This window comes from Rana temporaria, chromosome 5 (assembly GCF_905171775.1).
Source record: "Rana temporaria chromosome 5, aRanTem1.1, whole genome shotgun sequence".
Taxonomy (NCBI): domain Eukaryota; kingdom Metazoa; phylum Chordata; class Amphibia; order Anura; family Ranidae; genus Rana; species Rana temporaria.
Window position 1 is genome coordinate 376,823,077 of NC_053493.1, and position 20,642 is coordinate 376,843,718.

A 20,642-nucleotide genomic window follows, 5' to 3' on the forward strand; every position below is an offset into this window, starting at 1 on the left:
AACATCTGTGAGAGCCAAAGTGGTTAATTGTACAATTAACTTTATTGCTATCACATAGATTCCAATAGTCCCATATGTAATAGCATTTTGCTCTGACAGTTTCTCTTTACTGAGATATCAGGGGGCAATTAAACCCCTGATGTCTTCCCGGGCTTCCACTAAAGCTAATGGAGCACAGATTGAACAGACGTTCTCTGGTATCCCTCCAATCCACCCAACGATACCCGCCATGCCATTTTCAGGCCTGCAGGTAGGACAGCAGAGCACAAGATACCAATACTTCCACATGAAAGCCCATTACCTGCTCTACACATTTAAACACACTCGTGGCTTTTATCTAAGTTGTTTTACACTGATATGGACTGTTATGCTGCTGCCGTGAAGCATCGTTAACCTGTTTTGTGTGCAATACCACTGACCCCTCCAAATATTAAAACACAAGTATCTAAGTAAGGATCTAAATTCCTCTTGTATTTAGGCAATATTCAGCTTTACTAAAGCCGTGTACACACGATCGGATATCTGATGAAATCTAATCCGATGGATTTTTTCGTTGGATATCCGATGAAGCTGACTTTCATCAGTCTTGCCTACACACCATCGGTCAAAAATCCGACCGTGTCCAACGCGGTGACGTAAAACACTACGACGTGCTGGGAAAATTGAAGTTCAATGCTTCCGAGCATTCGTTGACTTGATTCTGAGCATGCGTAGATTTTTGACCTATGGACTTCCACACAGGCGAATGTTTTTTTCTATCAGTTTTTTATCCATAGGAAAATTTTAAAACATGTTCTAATTTTTTTTCACCAATGAAAAACAAACCGATGGGGCCCACACACAATCGGTTTGTCCGATGAAAACGGTCCATCGGTCTGTTTTCATCAGACAAACCGATCGTGTGTACAGGGCTTTAGAGTTTCAATTTTCCAGATTAGTTACTGAATGTTTATGAATGTTTGACCATTGGTGGGTTCACTTAATAGAAGCCCACTAGTAGAATGATGTCACTGAACTGAATCGGAAGTACAAGAAACTGAAGTTTTATGGTTTTACTAAATTGTTATAATAATATATAATTTCTTTTTCTAGGTCTGTTGTCAGCTGATGCAAGTGAAGACGATGTTCAGTCGGCATTAAATAAACTGTTGTCTATACAGCCAGATACAGTCAGTGTGGTTATGGAAACGACTGACACCCAAAATGTGTATACAGTGACCTTCAATTCTACAAGAGGTGTGATAATATTGGACACATCATGAGATTAAACCCTTTATATAATTATACCTGTAATATATAACTGCATTTTTCTTTTTGTGACCTGATATAATAGATTTCTCTTAACTAATTTGCTTACATCTAAACTGTCCTTCTTTTCTATAGGTCAGAATCTTTTTCTGTGATCTTTTTATTCTGTTTCTTTATCTTTTTCTTTCTTTTTGCTGCGAATTCAAAATCGCGGCAAAATGCACGATTTTACCGCGATTTTGCGGCTGCGATTTTGCCGCGATTTCGGCCGCAATTTAATGTAAATCGCGGCCCGAAATCGCAAAAAGTAGTACAGGAACTACTTTTTGAAATCGCACATGCGGCGTCGCACTGATTAGGACAGTGCCATTGCCGACAATTGCCGCCGATTTGAGATGCGATTTGACATGTCAAATCGCATCTCAAATCATTCCAAATCGTACCCAGTGTGAACCAGGGCTCAAGTAGGGAAGTTATGTTCCTGTTATAAGACCACACTTATTTTCAAGCATTTTTCCAATTTTTTTTCTCTTCTGTTATTTGTGGGTTCTATAGTAGAATGGTTCTCAATAACCAGGCTGAAACCTCCCATCTACTGGGCCTCTAGCCAGCTGCAGATTCCAAAAATTCCTTCAGGGAGGGTCTGGTATGGATTGGCGGGACCCCAATGCCGTTTTTCTTTTTTCTTTTTTGTATTGTTGGCAATGGCTTGCAGCCCTGAAAATCAATTTAAATGTATGTTTTATTTATTTAGATATGTCAGTTTTGCTGAAGCAGGTTTCATACACGGTACACACGTGCCACTTTACAGGCAGACTAAGGGGACCCCCCCAGGCATAGGGAGGGGGGAAGGAATAACATTTTTTTATTGTTTCACTTTAGGCACCATTAAAATCACTGCTCCTTTAAAAACAATATTTTTAGTTTTTTTTTGCATTGATACATGTCCCCCAGGGCAGTACCCAGGCCCCCCTTTTTATGGCCAATAACATTCATTTAAACCATCAAAATGGGGACTTTAGATTTTTAAATTTCAGGTCCCAAAGACTTTAACCACTTCCACACCAGGCCTATTTTGGCACTTCATGTAAAAATCATAATTATTTTGCTATAAAATTATTCAGAACCCCCAAACATTATATATGTATATATATATATATATATATATATATATATATATATATATATATTTAGCAGACACTCTAGGGAATAAAGTGGCGGTCATTGCAACTTTTTATTTTATTTTGCATGGTATTTGCGCAATAATTTTTCAAACCCTCCTTTTTTTTGGAAAAATAAAATAAAAAAATAACAAAACAGTAAAGTTAGCCCAACTTGTTTGTATAATGTAAAAGATAATGTTACGCAGAGTAAATAGATACCTAACTTTTAATGGTGCCAAACTTGGGTACTTAAAAATCTCCATAGGGAACGATTTAATTTTTTTTACAGGTTACTTAGGTAACTCTTAGGCCCCGTACACACGATAGAATCCATCCGCTGAAAAATCCCAGCGAATGGATTTCAGTGGATAGATCCTATGGTGTGTACACTCCAGCGGATCTGTTTCCGCGGATATTTCTCCTCTGGGATGGATTCCAGCAGATCGAATATTTGCTGACATGCCAAACAAATCCATCTGCTGGAATCCATCCCAACGGATGGATCCGCTGGTCTGTATAGACTCACCGGATCCATCCGTCCGAAGGGATCCCCCGCATGCGTCGTAATGATTCGACGCATGCGTGGAATTCCTTATATGACAGCGTCGCGCACGTCGCTGCGATTATAATAATCGCGGCGACGGCGCGACACGTCATCGCCAGAGGATTTCGGCGCGGATTTCAATGCGATGGTGAGTACACTCCATCGCATTAAAATCTGCTGAAATCCTCGAGAGGATTTATCCGCGGAAACGGTCCGCTGGACCGTATCCGCGGATAAATCCTCCCATGTGTATGGGGCCTTAGAGTTACAGAGGAGGTCTCGTGCTAGAATTATTGCTCTGGCTCTAACGCACGCGGCAATATTTCAAATGTGTGGTTCGAAGGACGTTTACTTACGTGCGCGTTCGCTTCTGGGGACAGGGGTGTTTTAATTGTGTTTATTTTTTTTACTTAATTGTTTTTTTTTACACTTTTTTTTTTACATTTTTTAAATCACTTTTATTCCTATTACAAGGAATGTAAACATCCCTTGTAATGGAAATAGTGTGTGACAGGTCCTCTTTATGGAGAGATGCGGGGTCAATAAGACCACACATCTCTCCTCCAGGCTGGAAAGCATGAGATCGGGAAAAAACTTCACTGATCTCATGCTTTCAGCCTCGATTGTGGCTTTGTTTACTCCCGGGTAATCGGGCGTGATGTCATAATGTAGCGCCCGGGCCTCCAACGGTCATAGAGATGACCAGTGACCATCTGGTCCCTGGAAATCTCTATCCTCCTCATTCAATTCATTCTCCAGGCCTCCGATGGCACGGGAGAGCCCAGGAGAAGCACCGCCGGAACCTCCGCTATGATCGTTCTTTTGGTGCACAGAATCGCCGCCTGAAAAGTAGGATATCTGAATGCTGCCTGTAGCTGCAGGCATCATTCAGATATCCCTCCCTAAAGTCCTGGACGTCATATGACGTCCTAAGGTAGGGAAGTGGTTAATAGGGTTCACGGTTTGGGTCACACGTGCATTCCCGCTATGACAGGTGTGAATGGGGCTTGAAGGTCAGGCCTACAGAAATAGTTGGAAGTAGCAATGAATAATCAAATAGTCAGATCCTGTTAATGTCTTGTTTATGTATCAATATTATGTGGTGTTTCTTGTTTGTATACTTTATCAGTATATAATAAATCTGAATTTCAAGTATGGATATTATAGCATAGTTACATTGGACCAATGTAGGTATACATATGTCATACCTGTGGGAGCCCCATGGAAGAGCAGAATCACTGTGGTAGTCTTTGCCACTACAGTGATTGCTTCTGGGTTCCATACCGAGAGGCTACCCTGCTGCCAGGGCCGATCCTATGGTCACAGGCGCCTGGGTGCAAAAATATTTCTGGTGCCCCCACATGGGTGTGGTCATTTTACTAACTCCTCACCTTTACAAATGTTTCTATGGCAACGACTCAACCTGAGAAATGCTCCCCCACGAAGTCTTCATTAACCTGGGATCCTTACATGATCTCTTAACAATAAACAAAATACAGGAAGAGAGTACTTTTTTGGGACCTGGAGGGGGGCCTCTCTGATGGACACAGAGAGAGCTTCTGTTAGAGAGTCTGTTAGAAAGACCTCCAGACATACTACAGGCATGATACAGGAGAAGGTCAGAGACTGCAGACATGATACAGGAGACGGTCAGAGACTCTAGACATGATACAGAAGATGGAAAAACTGAGAAATTAGGTTGCGCTAGATAATCTACACAACATGAAAACTGTGCAAAATAGATATAAATAAATTAAATTTAAGCCAATATCCCTATCAGGGGATGAAGGCAATAAACCACACAAAATCAAGAATAATAAATAAAATTTATAAAAAATATGTCCAAAAATGTATCAAAAATAAGTGTCCAATTCACAATGGTGACACCAAAAAAGCTGAAATAAAGTGAAAGGGAAAAACCACCACCAAGTTGATTGAAAGTTGATTGAAAGTAGTTGTTCCTCACGATCACACCAGGAAGATAAGTGAGTGAGTGACCTTACCAGAATAGTTGGACCCCCTGTTAGATAAGGTCAAGAGAGCCTGAAAACACCCCTTATCCGAGGCAATGAGAAATCCAGAGGCTGTGTGTTGCTCCACTCCCAGCAGTTCCCAAGGCTATGTGTATCCCGTCCAAATGAGACCCTTAGATAGGTAATTCTCCATCCAAAGGCAGTCTGCTCCTCATATCAGTGTGGAAGATCATGCACGATCATGCATTCTCTGTATATTTCCTTTGTTGAGTTTTTATGATACAGAAGATGATGATCAGAGACTGCAGACATAGTACAGGAGACAGCCAGAGACTGCAGACATGGTACAGGAGATGATCAGAGACTACATACATAGTACAGGAGATGGTCAGAGACTGCAGACATGGTACAGGAGATGATCAGAGACTGCAGACATAGTACAGGAGACAGCCAGAGACTGCATACATGGTACAAGAGATGATCATAGACTGCAGACATAGTACAGGAGACAGCCAGAGACTGCAGACATGGTACAGGAGATGATCAGAGACTACAGACATAGTACAGGAGATGGTCAGAGACTGCAGACATGGTACAGGAGATGATCAGAGACTGCGGACATAGTACAGGAAATAGTCAGAGACTGTAGACATAGAACAAGAGACAGTCAGAGACTGCAGACATAGTACAGGAGACTACAGACATGGTGCAGGAGATGATCAGACACTGCAGACATGATATAGGAGATGGTCAGAGACTGCAGACATGATATAGGAGATGATTAGAGACTGCAGACATAGTACAGGAGATGGTCAGAGACTGCAGACATAGTACAGGAGATGGTCAGAGACTGCAGACATAGTAAAGGAGATGGACAGGGACTGCAGACAATAGTACAGAAGATGGTCCATTAGACCCCTTTTACACTGGAGTTTTTTTTCAGGCACTTTAGTGTTAAAAATAGCGCCTTAAAAAAGCCTCATCTGCAATCCCAGTGTGAGAGCCTGGGTGCTTTTCACACTGGAGTGGTGCGCTTGCAGGACGTCCAATAATTTCCTGCAAGTAGCTTCTTTGAGGCACTTTCGTGTGTGTATACACATCGGCGCCCCCACCTCTGCAGCCGCCTGGGTGCAAAGCACCCTGCGCACCCTGCCTAGGATCGGCCCTGCCTGCTGCATAGTGAACACAGGAGATCACTTGCTCAGCACTGGGGCCATTCACAGAATGCCTTAAATTTTTATCAATTATTGCAAGATATTCTCTGATTTGATGAGGTGGAAAGTTGAGGCAGTGACTTCATCTACATCTCACCCAATCAGAGAACAGCAGAAGGATTCTTGGACAATAACAGCAATCACTGTAGTAACAGGTATGGCATATTCATACTTACAATTGTCCAAGCTCAACTAATGTAACTACGCTATAAAGCCATACCTGGAATTCAGCCTTAAGCCTACTTTGTTAAATGTTTTCTTTGTGCTGTTACAATCCACAGGAGAGTTCCCATTACTATCATATGAGATTTTGTATGGAGGCAATATGACTGTGGATATTGAAGAGCAAACAAAAGGTGTCCCAGACATGGAAACCTTCACGTTGGTGTGGGACGGTGTTTACTCCAAAGCTCTTTCCGTAAATGCATCAGCTGCAGAGGTAGGTTGAATATATTTTATTATGGGGAGCTCCGGATCACCAGCCAGCCCTTTATAAAAGTAAAATTCTTTATTCTCCACTCAAGAAACAAGCAAAACGCAACAGCTTTTTTTTGCTCGAACCTATAGGTAAGCAGCATTGGGGTCAATCCACTAAGTTTACCACATGCGATAGGATATAATGTTACTCATTTGCATAAATTATCGAATGCAGTAAACTAGGGCCGAAACAACTAATCGATTAATCGACAACTAATCGACTATGAAATTAATCGATTACAATTTTCATAATCGATTAATCGGTCAGTAACATAATAGGGTTAAAAAAACTAAAATTTGCCCTTTATAGTACAAAAAAGCAAATCGCTACTGTAAATATTTTCACTGTCCCGCAGTAAAAAAATGAACCCCTTACAGTAGCGATTATTTTCTCTTTTTGTACTTCTTTTTGTTTTTTCAACCCCATTATGTTACTAAACATCTCAGGCCGGGTTCACACCTCAGTTTTTTGGTGCTTTTTGCAGAAACACACTACAGTTCATTTACATGTTTTCCTATGGGATACGTTCACATCCATGACCTTTTTTCAGCTGCTGCGTATTTGGAAAGGGCAAGGACTTTTTAACTCAAAACGGTGCTATTTTGTTTTTTTTGGTTCAATATACTTCAATGGAGAAGCTGCAGAAAAGCATGTAATGTGTTTTTGCGGCAATGTGTGTTTTGTAATCTGCCCAACAACAAATTGGCCCCAAAAAAATTTAAAAATGCAAATTTTTCTTCAGTCTAAGGCCCCATACACACGGGAGGATTTATCCGCGAATACGGTCCAGCGGACCGTTTCCACGGATAAATCCTCTCGAGGATTTCCGCGGATTTCTATGCGATGGAGTGTACACACCATCGCATTGAAATCCGCGCCAAAATCCTCTGGCGATGACGTGTCGCGCCGTCGCCGCGATTATGACGCGCCGACGTGCGCAACGCTGTCATATAAGGAATTCCACGCATGCGTCGAATCATTATGACGCATGCGGGGGATCCCTTCGGACGGATGGATCCGGTGAGTCTATACAGACCAGCGGATCCATCCGTTGGGATGGATTCCAGCAGATGGATTTGTTTGGCATGTCAGCAAATATCCATCTGCTGAAATCCATCCCAGAGGAGATTTCTCCGCGGAAACAGATCCGCTGGAGTGTACACACCATAGGATCTATCCGCTGAAACCCATTTGCTGGGATTTTTCAGCGGATGGATTCTATCGTGTGTATGGGGCCTTATGCCGCGTACACACCATCACTTTATGTGATGAAAAAAAACGACACTTTCTGTGAAGTAAAAAATGACGTTTTTGAAACTTCAATTTTCAAAGACGAAGTTGCCTACACACCATCGTTTTCTCACAATGATCTTGCAAAGTGAGGTTACGTTCCACCACGTTTTACCATTGAAGCTTGCTTCATAAGTAGCTTCTGGGCATGCGTGGATGAAAAAACGTCTTAGAAAACGACGTTTTTTGCTACACACGGTCAATTTCTGTGAAGTAAAAAGTGCACTTTTGAAAAACGACACATAAAATTGAAGCATGCTTCAATTTTTTTTGGTCGTTTTTTACAAGACATAAAACGACGTTTTCCCCCACACACAGTCAATTAAAGTGACGTTTTTAAAAACGTCATTTTTTTTCATCACATAAAGTGATGGTGTGTACGCGGCATTAGTCATTAGGGTACAATACTGAGTTGGTCCACCCTTTGCAGCTTTAACAGCTTCAACTCTTCCAGGAAGGCTGTGCACAAGGTTTAGGAGTGTGTCTATGGGAATGTTTGCCTTCTCCTCCAGAAACGCATTTGTCAGATCAGGCTCTGATGTTGGATGAGAAAGCCTGGCTCACAGTCTCCACTCTAATTCATCCCAAAGGTGTTCTATCAGGTGGGGGGGGGGGGGGGTCGGGACTCTGTGCAGGCCAGTCAAGTTCCTCCACCCCAAACTCACTCATCCACTACACTATATTGCCAAATCATTTGGTGGAGGGGGATTATGGTTTGGGTTTGTTTTTCAGGGGTTGGGCTTAGCCCCTTAGTTCCAGTGAAAGAACATCAGTGCCTAACCTCACAAATGCACTTCTGGGAGAATGGTCAAACATTCTCATAGACACAATCCTAAGCCTTGTGGACAGACTTTCCAGAAGAGTTGAAGCTGTTATAGCTGCAGCGGGTGGACCAACTCAATATTGAACCCTAAGGACTAAGACTGGGATACCAATAAAGTTCATGTGCGTGTAAAGGCAGGCGTCCCAATACTTTTGGCAATATAGTTTATTCCTTGCTCCTGTACTGTGCCAATCGGTTCCTGAATTCTGATTTCATATTTCCACCCTTGATTCGTTCGGAAAGTTGTAGAACTGAATTGCAATTATTACAAAATAAATGGCACAGTTAATATTATTATTAATTTGTATCATTATAATTATTATTATTATTATTATTATTATTATAAAGTTTTCATATTTCTTTAGGTTCAGTCATCTGTATTAGACATGGTTAGCGCCCAATGTGTGGATGAAATTGCCAATCAACAGGAAGGCTTCTCTGTCAAGTACTTCAGGAACTATGAAACCGATTTCCCTTTGGTAAATCAATATGTTTATGTTTTATCTTTCTGAAAAAAATTTGATCAAGTTAAAGGGGTTGTAAAGGTAACATTTTTTTTCCTAAACAGCTTCCTTTACCTTAGTGCAGTCCTCCTTCCATTTTGCTTTTAAATGTCCTTATTTCTTCTGAGAAATCCTCACTTCCTGTTCTTCTGTCTGTAACTCCACACAGTAATTCGAGGCTTTCTCCCTGGTGTGGAGTGTCGTGCTCGCCCCCTCCCTTGGACTACGGGAGAGTCAGGACGCTCTCTACCTCGCAGATAGAGAAAGGAGCTGTGTGTTAGTGGGTGTCCTGACTCTCCTGTAGTCCAAGCGAGGGGGCGAGCATGACACTCCACACCAGGAAGAATGCCTCTTCTGGGAAACTGACGGTTCCACCTGTAGCGCCCCCCCTACTTTTAGTACGGGCGCTACACTAAAATTAGTGGGGATGGGAGGCTTAATTGCTCCCATTCACGAATTATGGAATTTAGGCTGCTGCCAATTCCAGAATCTTTCCTGTAGGTCAGTCTGCGTGCCAGGGGTGGCAGTTGGCGCTAGAGGAGTTCTGGGGGATCCACCTCTTTTCAGCAGGCAATCAAGGTTTTTTTTCCCTTGTTGGGCATGCTGGGAGGGGGATATATCTGTGGCAGACGTTTTTTGGCGGGTTGTTCTTGCGGGGCCCGAGTTCCAGGTGCGGTACCCACCTTCAGAGTACGCGCATCCATGGGCCCCGCCACCGTGTCCTGCCATGCCGAGGTCAAGCACCATGCACCTTAATTAAAGAGGGACCCCAGCGGCTTGCTGGGTCCCAAACTGTTGCTGAAGGGATCCCAAGCTAGGAGCTGTGCGGTAGAAAAACCTCCAGGCTACCTGTTCTGCTGGAGTCGTCTCACTCATTTGTGGAAACTACATACTGTCACCATCACCTACAGCCACTATCCTGCCCACCGACACATATAAAGACACCCGAATTATGGCCCCCTTGGCACCTACTTTCTGCAGCCTTCCTTATGCCAGAGAGCCACCACTATCAGTAGCCCCTAAAGCCAGGTATCAGTTTTTTTTTTCATTCAACCCAGCGGGCTGAATGGGAATAAAGGAGGAGCTCGGGAGGAGTTTGCTGTACTAACTATCTGATGTTAGTATTGCGTTCTGCCCATTGAGCTATTGTGTTCTGACAGGGGGAGAGCCCCCGCCCGCCAGAACACAGCGGTCAGTGCCGGAAGGCATTGGCTGCTGGCTCTGAGCAGATGCCGGTTTTCCAAACAGTTGGCTTCTGTCAGACAGGCTGGTGTACACACGGGCAGAATGTCAACAGAAACTGTCCGATATTCGGCCTGTGTGTACCAGGCTTTAGGCAGGTCATACATTATGCAATTTTTTTACTTCAACCATAGTTTGAAAGAGAGAAAATTACCCAATTCCCCCATCAACACAGTCAGACTGGGTTAGAGTTAGTGTTGCTCACGAATATTCGCATTTCGAATATTCGTTACGAATATGGCATATTCGAATATTCGCGAATAACTCGAATTTCGCGGCCAAAATTCGCTATTCCGAATATTCGTATTTTTTCAAATTTATTTTTAAAACAGATCACATCCTATCGACGTCTAAAAGCATTGCTGGTATGATTAGAGACCCTGGGCCGAGTAGCTAAGCTGAGGCGATCCTTTTATGTTGCCGAATATTCGCAATCGCGAATATTCAATTTCCGAATATTCGCGAATACGTTCTCAGCCCTTCTTTTGCATCAGAGCCAATCAGAGTTCTCCTACCACAGTTGTCAAAATCTCGCAATCAATTTCGCATTCGCATTAGCGAAATTTCGATAAAATATCACCAATATTCGATTTCCGAATATTCGCGAATACTTTCTCCGCCCTTCTTTTGCATCAGAGCCAATCAGAGTTGTCAAAATCTCGCAATCAATTTCGCATTCGCATTAGCGAAATTTCGATAAAATATCACCAATATTCGATTTCCGAATATTCGCAAATACTTTCTCCGCCCTTCTTTTGCATCAGAGCCAATCAGAGTTCTCCTACCACAGTTGTCAAAATTTCGCAATCAATTTCGCATTCGCATTAGCGAAATTTCGCAAAATCTTTTTTTTTTTATAAAATATCACGAATATTCGATTTTAGCGAATATTTCACGAATATTCGTCTATATATTCGTGATATATCGCGAAATCGAATATGGCGTATTCCGCTCAACACTAGTTAGAGTGAAGACTAGATTATATTCTACTTCAAAAGAGATTGTGTGCCCAGATGCCTAGACTTTTGGTCACCTGAGGGGGCACTAGAGGGGAAACTGAATCAACAATTTCTCAAGGAAAGGTAGGTATATTAGCCCTTTTGTTACTCTTTATTTGTAAAATCCCAGAGACTATTAAAATTTGTGTATAGGTCCACTTGAAATCTAATGTCGTTTTTATCTAAGCATATTTCTTCTTTGTAGTATTGGTGGTACAGGGGCTCTGTGACATCTGAGACCGAGCCGTTCTGTGGGCGAAATTCCTTGAAGAATCCTTATTATTTGTATGATTCAAATGAAGTGAATTCATCAACCCAAATGCCATATGGACCCATCTCATTAACTTTACATAAACAGGTATGACTGCTACGGGTACAGGTATGATGTTCATGTGCGTTGTTATCTATGTATGCCATATACAGAAAAAGCTCTAATTTTGCATGATCGTTATTATTTATTTAAAGCATATTATGTGGTTTTGTACAACGTATTTCAAGTAAGAAATGTGGGGTAGTTACGAACTCCAAAATATGCAAAAATATTAAACAAAGGGGCCTATTTATTAAACATTTGGGCCCAGATTCAAGAAGCAATTGCGCCTGTGTAACCATAGGTTACGCAGCGCAATTGCTTACTTGCTCCGGCGTTACGAATGCTCCTGATTCAGGAACATCGTAACGCCGACTGCAGCCTAAAATCTGCGTGGCATAAGGCTCTTATGCCACGCTGATTTTAGGCTGCATTCTTGCGTTGACCGCTAGGGGGCGCTCCCATTGTGATCAGCGTATAGTATGCAAATTGCATACTAACACCAATTCACAATTGTTGCGCGGGCCCTGCGTACGCAAGTTATGTCATTTCCGTACGGCGTGCTTAGCGTAAGGCTGCTCCTGCTAATAGCAGGCGCAGCCAATGCTAAGGATACCCGTCTTTCCCACGTTGCGAAATTTGAAATCTACGTCGTTTGCGTAAGTGATTCGTGAATGGCGCTGGACGCCATTCACATTCACTTTGAAGCAAATGACGTCCTTGCGACGTCATTTGCCGCAATGCACGTCGGGAAAGTTTCCCGACGGAGCATGCGCTCTACGCTCGGCGAGGGATCGCGCCTAATTTAAATGATTCCTGCCCCCGGCGGGATCATTTACATTGCACGTGCTTACGCCGGGCAATTTTGCCGGCGCGCCCTCGCAATTTACGGAGCTACTGCTCCGTGAATCGAGGGCAGCGCAAAATATTTGCGGGGGCGCAGGGCAAAATCGTTGCCCTGTGCCTCCGCAAATAAAGCGCAAATGTACCTGAATCTGGGCCTTGGTGTATGTGTGTGTGTGTGATATGTTTATTTCCTACAATCATCAAATCCATCTAGTAACCATGATGCAGTATTTTCCTGATGAAGTATTTCTGGAAAATGCTGCATTATGGCCACTAGAAGAAGCTGACGATCATAGGAAATAAACATGTTTGGAAAAATACGGGGGATGGTTTATGTTGGCTGTGTGAATGCTTGAGACTTTTGCACTGCACATGTTTTATAGATAGATGCCAAAGGGTTTGGCCCTAATGAGCTTAAAGGGGTTGTAAAGGTAAAAAAAAATTCCCTAAACAGCTTCCTTCACTTACCTCATCCTTCGATTTTGCTTTTAAATGTCTTTATTTCTTCTGAGAAATCCTCACTTCCTGTTCTTCTGTCTGTAACTACACACCGTAATGTGAGGCTTTTCTCCCTGGTGTGGAGAAAGCCTCTTGAGGGGGGAGGGGGCGAGCAGGAAAGTCAGGACGCTAACTAGTTTGCAGATAGCGAAAGGAGCTGTGTGTTAGTGGGCGTCCTGACACTCCTGCTCGCCCCCTCCCCCCCTCAATAGGCTTTCTCCACACCAGGGAGAAAGCCTTGCATTACTGTGTGGAGTTACAGACAGAAGAACAGGAAGTGAGGATTTCTCAGAAGAAATAAGGACATTTCAAAGCAAAAATGGAAGGATGAGGTAAGTGAAGGAGGACTGCACTAAGGTAAAGGAAGCTATTTAGGGATTATTTTTTTACCTTTACAAGCCCTTTAAGCCTATCTAAACCCACAAAAAAAATGTAATATTGCAGCTAACTAGTCCTCAGCTGTGGTGGTTGAATTTGTTTTCTTTCTTTCTTCCTTTCTTTCTTTATTCATCGTTACATGGTGATCCTGCCAGTTAAACACTTCCTGTCCAACGGTGACAATGCTCTTTAATTATAATGTATTAATGAATGAGCAGCGTCATCACTGTAGGACAAAACTACAAAACTCTTTGGGGCAGATCCACAAAAGGATTACGCCGGCGTATCTACACGTAAGTTTAAAGTTCCTGTGTCGTATCTTTGTTTTATATCTACAAAACAAGATACGACGGCATCTCGGATGGATCCGACAGGCGTACCTCAAGAGTACGCCGTCGGATCTTAGATGCAATTTTTCGGCGGCCACTGTCCATCCCACTGTCCCCCTGTCCATTTCACGGCCCCCCTGTCCATCCCACTGTCCCCCTGTCCATCCTCTTCCTCCTTTCTCCAGTAACTACCCCTGGCCATACACTCTACACTCCTCTCCTGTACATATTACCCCCCACCATACACTCTGCACCCCTCTCCCGTACATATTACCCCCACTGTACACTCCGCACTCCTCTCCTGTGCATATTACCCCCCGCCATAGACTCTGCACTCCTCTCCTGTACATATTACCCCCCACCATACACTCCGCACTCCTCTCCTGTGCATATTACCCCCTGCCATAGACTCTGCACTCCTCTCCTGTACATATTACCCCCCACCATACACTCTGCACTCCTCTCCTGTACATATTACCCCTCACCATACACTCCGCACCCCTCTCCCGTACATATTACCCCCACTGTACACTCCGCACTCCTCTCCTGTGCATATTACCCCCCGCCATACACTCCACTTGCACAGGGGCCCGCTGATTTCACTGCTGCAAAACATAATTTCAAAAATCATATTTTTTTTTTGGGGGGGGGGGGGGGATTGTACCTGAATGGCAGTTTGGAAATGTGGTCACCCTAGTTGATGGGCGCTGGTAGGTTGCATTTAATGAGCGCTTTGGGGGTTCCATTTAATGGGCGCTGGTGAGGCTGCATTTATGGGCACAGTAGGCTGCATTGATAGGCACCAGTGAGGCTGCATTTGATGGGTGCTGGTGGGCTGCATTTGATGGGTGCTGGTGGGCTGCATTTGATGGGCGCTTCATTAAAAAGGTGGGGTATACATGGGCAGGGCAAAGGGGGTGGAACCAACGGGGGGTGTTGCAGTAGTCAAAATAAACCGATTTGCAGATTAAGTAACATGTGTAACAGAACTTGTAAATGCCTTGGATGAGAGCAGTAAAGTAATGGCTGATAAAATATTTTCTTTTGTCTTACTTTCAGCTTTGCCTTGCTTACAAGGGTAACCTCATAAATCAAATTGTTATGTATTTTCAATATGAAGACATAAACTCCCCTGGAACGGTTTCCACCATAAATGATCAATTTTCCTACAGCATGGCTCAGGGTTACAGGTATGTTTTTGAATGTTTTTATTTATTTATTGGCATATGAAGCAGTGACTCCAGCTTGTGTACTGTGATTAAAACATATTGTACAACATTTGTACTGTGAGAACTCAGTGGGTACAGAGTGTAGGCTAAAGCCTCGTACACACGATCGGATATCTGATGGAATCTAATTTTTTTGCCTACACACCATCAGTCAAAAATCTAACCATGCCAAAACGTGGTGACGTACAACACTAAGGCCCCATACACACGATAGGATTTATCCACGGATACGGTCCGCCGGACCGTATCCGCGGATAAATCCTCTGCGGATTTTAATCCGATGGAGTGTACACACCATCGGATTGAAATCCGCGCCGAATTCCCATCGCGGTGACGTGTCGCGCCGTCGCCGCGATGATGACGCGGCGACGTGCGCGACGCTGTCATATAAGAATATCCACGCATGCGTCGAATCATTACGACGCATGCGAGGGATGGGTTCGGACGGATCGATCCGGTGAGTCTGTACAGACCACCGGATCGATCCGCTGGTGCCGATTCCAGCGGATAGATTTGTAGACATGTCTACAAATTTTTATCTGCTGGAATTCGGAAATATCCGCGGATAAATATCCGCTGGAACGTACACACCAGGGGATCTATCCGCTGAAACCGATCCGCTGAGATTTTTCAGCGGATGGATCCTCTCGTGTGTATGGGGCCTCAGACTAGCCGAAAAAAATGAAGTTCAATGCTTCCGAGCATGCATCGACTTGATTCTGAGCATGCGTGGATTGTTGTCCGATGGAGTTCCATACAGACAATCAGATTTTTCTATAGTTTTTTTATCCATAGGAAAAATTTAAAACATGTTCTATTTTTTTTCACCGATGGAAAAAAAAAATGATGGGGCCCACACACGATCGGTTTGTCCGATGAAAACAGTCCACCGGTCTGTTTTCATCGGACAGACCGACCGTGTGTACACGGCTTTATCCTGTCCTGTGATGGTGCTTGCTTGGTGAGTGGAGTAGCTCATATCAGTAACTAATTCATGTTAGAAAATGATATATGAATTTCATAACGACTCCCTAGGCACTATCTTCACTGCAAAATATTAACAACAAGTCTCACTTATAGTATGGTTTCTATGGTACATTTTAACCACTTGCTTACTGGGCACATATACCCCCTTCGTGCCCAGGAGAAATTTCAGCTTTTGGGAAATGTCATGATTTGAATGAGAATTGCGCAGTCGTGCGACGTGGCTCCTAAACAAAATTGACGTCCTTTTTTCCCCACAAAAAGGGCTTTCTTTTGGTGGTATTTGATCACCTCTATGTTTTTTATTATTTGCGCTATAAACAAAATTTTCGAAAAAAAAAACAATATTTTTTACTTTTTGCTATGATAAATATCCCAATTTTTTTTTCTCAGTTTAGGCCTATACGTATTCTTCTACATATTTTTGGTAAAAAAAATTGCAATAAGCGTATAGTGATTGGTTTGCACAAAAGTTATAGCGCCTACAAAATACGGGATAGAATTATGAAATTTTTTTAATATTTTTTTTTTTTACTAGTAATGGCGGTTATCTGCGATTTTTGGCAGGACTGCAATATTATGGCGGACACATCGGACACTTTTGACACATTTTTGGGACCCTTCACATTTATACAGCGAACAGTGCTATAAATATGCACTGATTAACACTAGGGGGCGAGGAAGGGGTTAAATGTGTTCCCTAGGAGTGATTCTTAGTGTGGGGGGAGGGGACTGACTGGGGGAGATGACTGATGGTGTGTCCCTATGTACAAGGGACACAGCATCGGTCTCCTCTCCCTGACAGGACGTGGATCTCTGTGTTTACACACACAGAGATCCACATCCTTGGCGGTGTAACGACCGATCGCGGGTACCTGGAGCACATCGCGGCCGCCAGGCACGCGTATCGGCATCTCAGCACGCCCCCCAGTGGCCGGAGGAGCCAAGGACGTCAATAGACATCCTCCCGGACCTGTAGAGCCACCTTGTGGCCGTCATTTAAAAATGGCCCAGGCTCCAAGAAGTTACATTTACAGATTGAAAGTAGCTCTAAGCTCTAATAGGATGACATTTAATTTCCTGAAGCAGTGCATATCATAAATAGTTTACATTTTTTTCTCTCTAGCATCAGCTGCAAATCATTGTTTTGGAACAGCTTCTTGAGAGTAAAGGTTCGATCTGATTTTCCGACAACAATTGCGTGATAGCAGGGTTTTTGTTGGATAATCCGACCATCTGTATGCTCCATCGGACAAATGTGGGATAGCATGCTCTCAAATTTTCCGACAACAAATGTGTGCCCTCTGATTATCCGATCATGTGTACACAAGTCCGTCATGCTCTGAACCAATGCTAACCATAAGACATTAGCAGAAGTCGCCCAAAGGGTGGCACTAAAGAGTAGAAAAAACACGTAGTTTCGTGTATGTTGGCTGAAAAGGTTCTGCCATCTGTATGCAGAACAAGTTCACGGCCAACGCCCTTCGCACAAAATTCCATGAATTTGTCCGATGGAAATCCGATCGTGTGTATGAGGCTTAACAGTGTGTGTTGGCACATCTGCTAGTAGTCTCCTGCAGGAGTGCTTGAGACAAGGTGACAATGCAGGAGCACACTTGGGAAACAGTTGTCATCCCATAACAAAAATAGGCTGCTTGTAAAAGCAGTCTAGAGGCTAATTAGCCACTAGTATTTCTTTTACATGAAAGCCGACTGCCGGCCTAAACCCGCAGGCATCATCCCGGTATAACCACTCAAAGTAAAGCGACATACCAGTACGTCGCTGGTCCTTGTTGGGCATATATTAAAGTGTTCTTTTTTTTTCATGCAGTCTGTGGGCTGAACGAAAAAAGATAACAGATTCCTCTATTCACATTGATTGATGTGGATGAAGAAATCTCTGCCAAGAAAAGTGAAAAATAAATAAAAATACGGTGAAGCATAGGGGAGATCCGCCCTCTGTCCACCCCATCCCCATGCTTCGCTATATTTGCTTTTATTTATTTATGTATTTATTTATTTATGGGGTTTATTTACTTTTTTTTTACACTTTTTTGTAACTATAAAAAACGTTGAACATTCCATGCTAGGGTCTCTCAAAATGCGATAGCTATCGAACATCTTTCGAGACCCTATATGAAAGCGTGCTATAGACTGTGCAGTGCTGTACCCTATACTAATAATCCACTAGTGTGTGGTAGCAACGGAAACAGTTCCCGATACAGAGACCAGGTTGGCCAGGACAGGAGGGACAAAAATAGTTGGTGTCGCGCCTATATCCGCGTTTTCCACAGACACAACATCTTATTTGTGGTGCTCTTTGGGTAGGGGTACCAGGGAGGACATCCGGAAAATGCCTCTCAGGCAGCCGGCTCATTGCATCTGGATTGTGAAATTGTGCTACAGCACCTTCTGGAAACAAAAGGGCTGTGTGATGATCTCTTCCTGGAATTTTAGGAAGGATCCACTTCTTCCCTACGCTCTGTATAGTACATAAGCATTGAACAGAGCCAATTGGAATAAATATACAGACACTTTTTTTTACCAGCGCCTGGTCTTACAGACAACAAAGTACGGCGCCATCATCTGGTCATTGAAGTGTACCGCTCACATGTGAATGTTGTAGTCATGGACACCAGGGCTTCCCCACAGCACCAGTCGTTATTGCAATTTGGGCAGTCGTATCTGCATGAATGGAAGACAGAACAGCAACATTCCGTTTGTCCTTCCACTTCACTGCAAGCAATTCATTACACATCAAGCAGGCTCTCTCCTCCTGTCTAAGTGGGGCATTTACAAGCGAGGAAGCCCGGCATACACCTATTCCAAAATGTCATTTTTTTTTTTAAATCGCCCCTGTCCCCGTGAGCTTGCGTGGCAAAGAAAACACATACTTAAGTCACGCCCGAAAATGTAAACGATGTTCAAATCACACATGTAAGGTATCGGCACGATCATCAGAGTGAGAGCAATAATTCTAGCACCAGGCCTCCTCTGTAACTGTAAACTGGTAACCATAATTTTTTTTTTTAAAACTGCACCTATGGAGATTTTTAGGTACCAGAGTTTGTTGCCATTTCACGAGTGTGCGCAATTTCAAAGCATGACATGTTAGGTATCTATTTACTCGCCGTTACATCATCTTTCACATTATAGCAAAAAATTTGACTAACTTTTTTCATTCATGAAAGTGTCTTTTTTCCCAACAAAATGTGTTTGAAAGACTGCTGCGCAAATACCATGTGACATAAAATATTGCAATGATCACCATTTTATTCCCCAGAGTCTCTGCTAAATATATATATATATATATATACTGTATAATATACACTATATTGTCAAAAGTATTGTGACACCTGCCTTTACACGCACATGAACTTTAATGGCATCCCAGTCTTAATCCGTAGGGTTCAATATTGAGTTGGCCCACCCTTTGCAGCTATAACAGCTTCAACTCTTCTGGGAAGGCTGTCCACAAGGTTTAGGAGTGTGTCTATGGGAATGTTTGACCATTCTTCCAGAAGAGCATCTGTGAGGTCAGACACGGATGCTGGCTCGCATCTCCTCTCTAATTCATCCCAAAGGTGTTCTATTGTGTTGAGGTCAGAACAGTCAAGTTCCTCCACCCCAAACTTGCTCAGCCTTGTATTTATGGACCTTGCTTTGTGCACATCATAACATCAGTGCCTTAGTCGGCCAACGCAATATTGAACCCTATGGAATAAGACTGGGATGCCATTAAAAATGATGTGCGTGTAAAGGCGGGCGCCCCAATACGTTTGACAATATAATATATGTATAATTTTTTGGGTTTATTTTGTGTTTTCTTTTAGTGTATACCTTTACAGATTGTGCATTCGACCCTTAGTGCTGGTTCACACTAAAACGACTTGGGATCCGACTTGTCAGACCTCAAGTCGCCCCAAGCCGCTTGACATCAGTAATACCATGTTAGTCAATAAGAGCCGTCTTAATGTACACTACTGAAGTCGCTCCGACTACAGAAATGGTTCCTGTACTACTTCAAGGCGACTTGTAGGCAACTTGTACCCATAGATTTCAATGGAAGTCGCTTCCAAAGTCGGATCACCATCTTAAAGGGGAGTTCCAGCCATTTGTGTGTTTATTAAAAGTCAGCAGCAACAAAAAGTGTAGCTGCTGGCTTTTAATAAACAGGCACTTACCTGCTCCAGCGCTCCAGCGACGCGCCGGCCGGGGCTCCGCTCCTCTCCCCCCCTCCCCGGCCGGCGTCTTCATCTTCAGTGTGGGCACCCGGCCGTGACAGCTTTCGGCTTCACGGCCGGGCACCCACTGCGCATGCGCGAGCGCGAGCGGCACTGCGCATGCGCGAGCGGCGCGGCCCGGCGCCGCGCCGTGTAATTGGCCAGGAGATCGCCTAGGACCTGTGACGTGTCCTAGGCGATCGCCAACAGCAGCCACTTCCTGAAGGCGACTAAGCTTAGTCGCCTACAGGAAGGAGGAAGTGGGACAGGAAGTCCCACTCGTGCTGAAGCCCCCACTCCCCCCCCAAAAAAATTACATGCCAAATGTGGCATGTAAGGGGGAGAGGAGTGGGTTAAGAGGAAGTTCCA

The 20,642-nt window shown here is 43.6% G+C and overlaps 1 pseudogene; it reads left to right on the forward strand.

Moving 5' to 3' along the window:
- Window positions 1-20,642, forward strand: part of LOC120941314 — a 258,756-nt pseudogene that overhangs the window by 73,665 nt on the left and 164,449 nt on the right.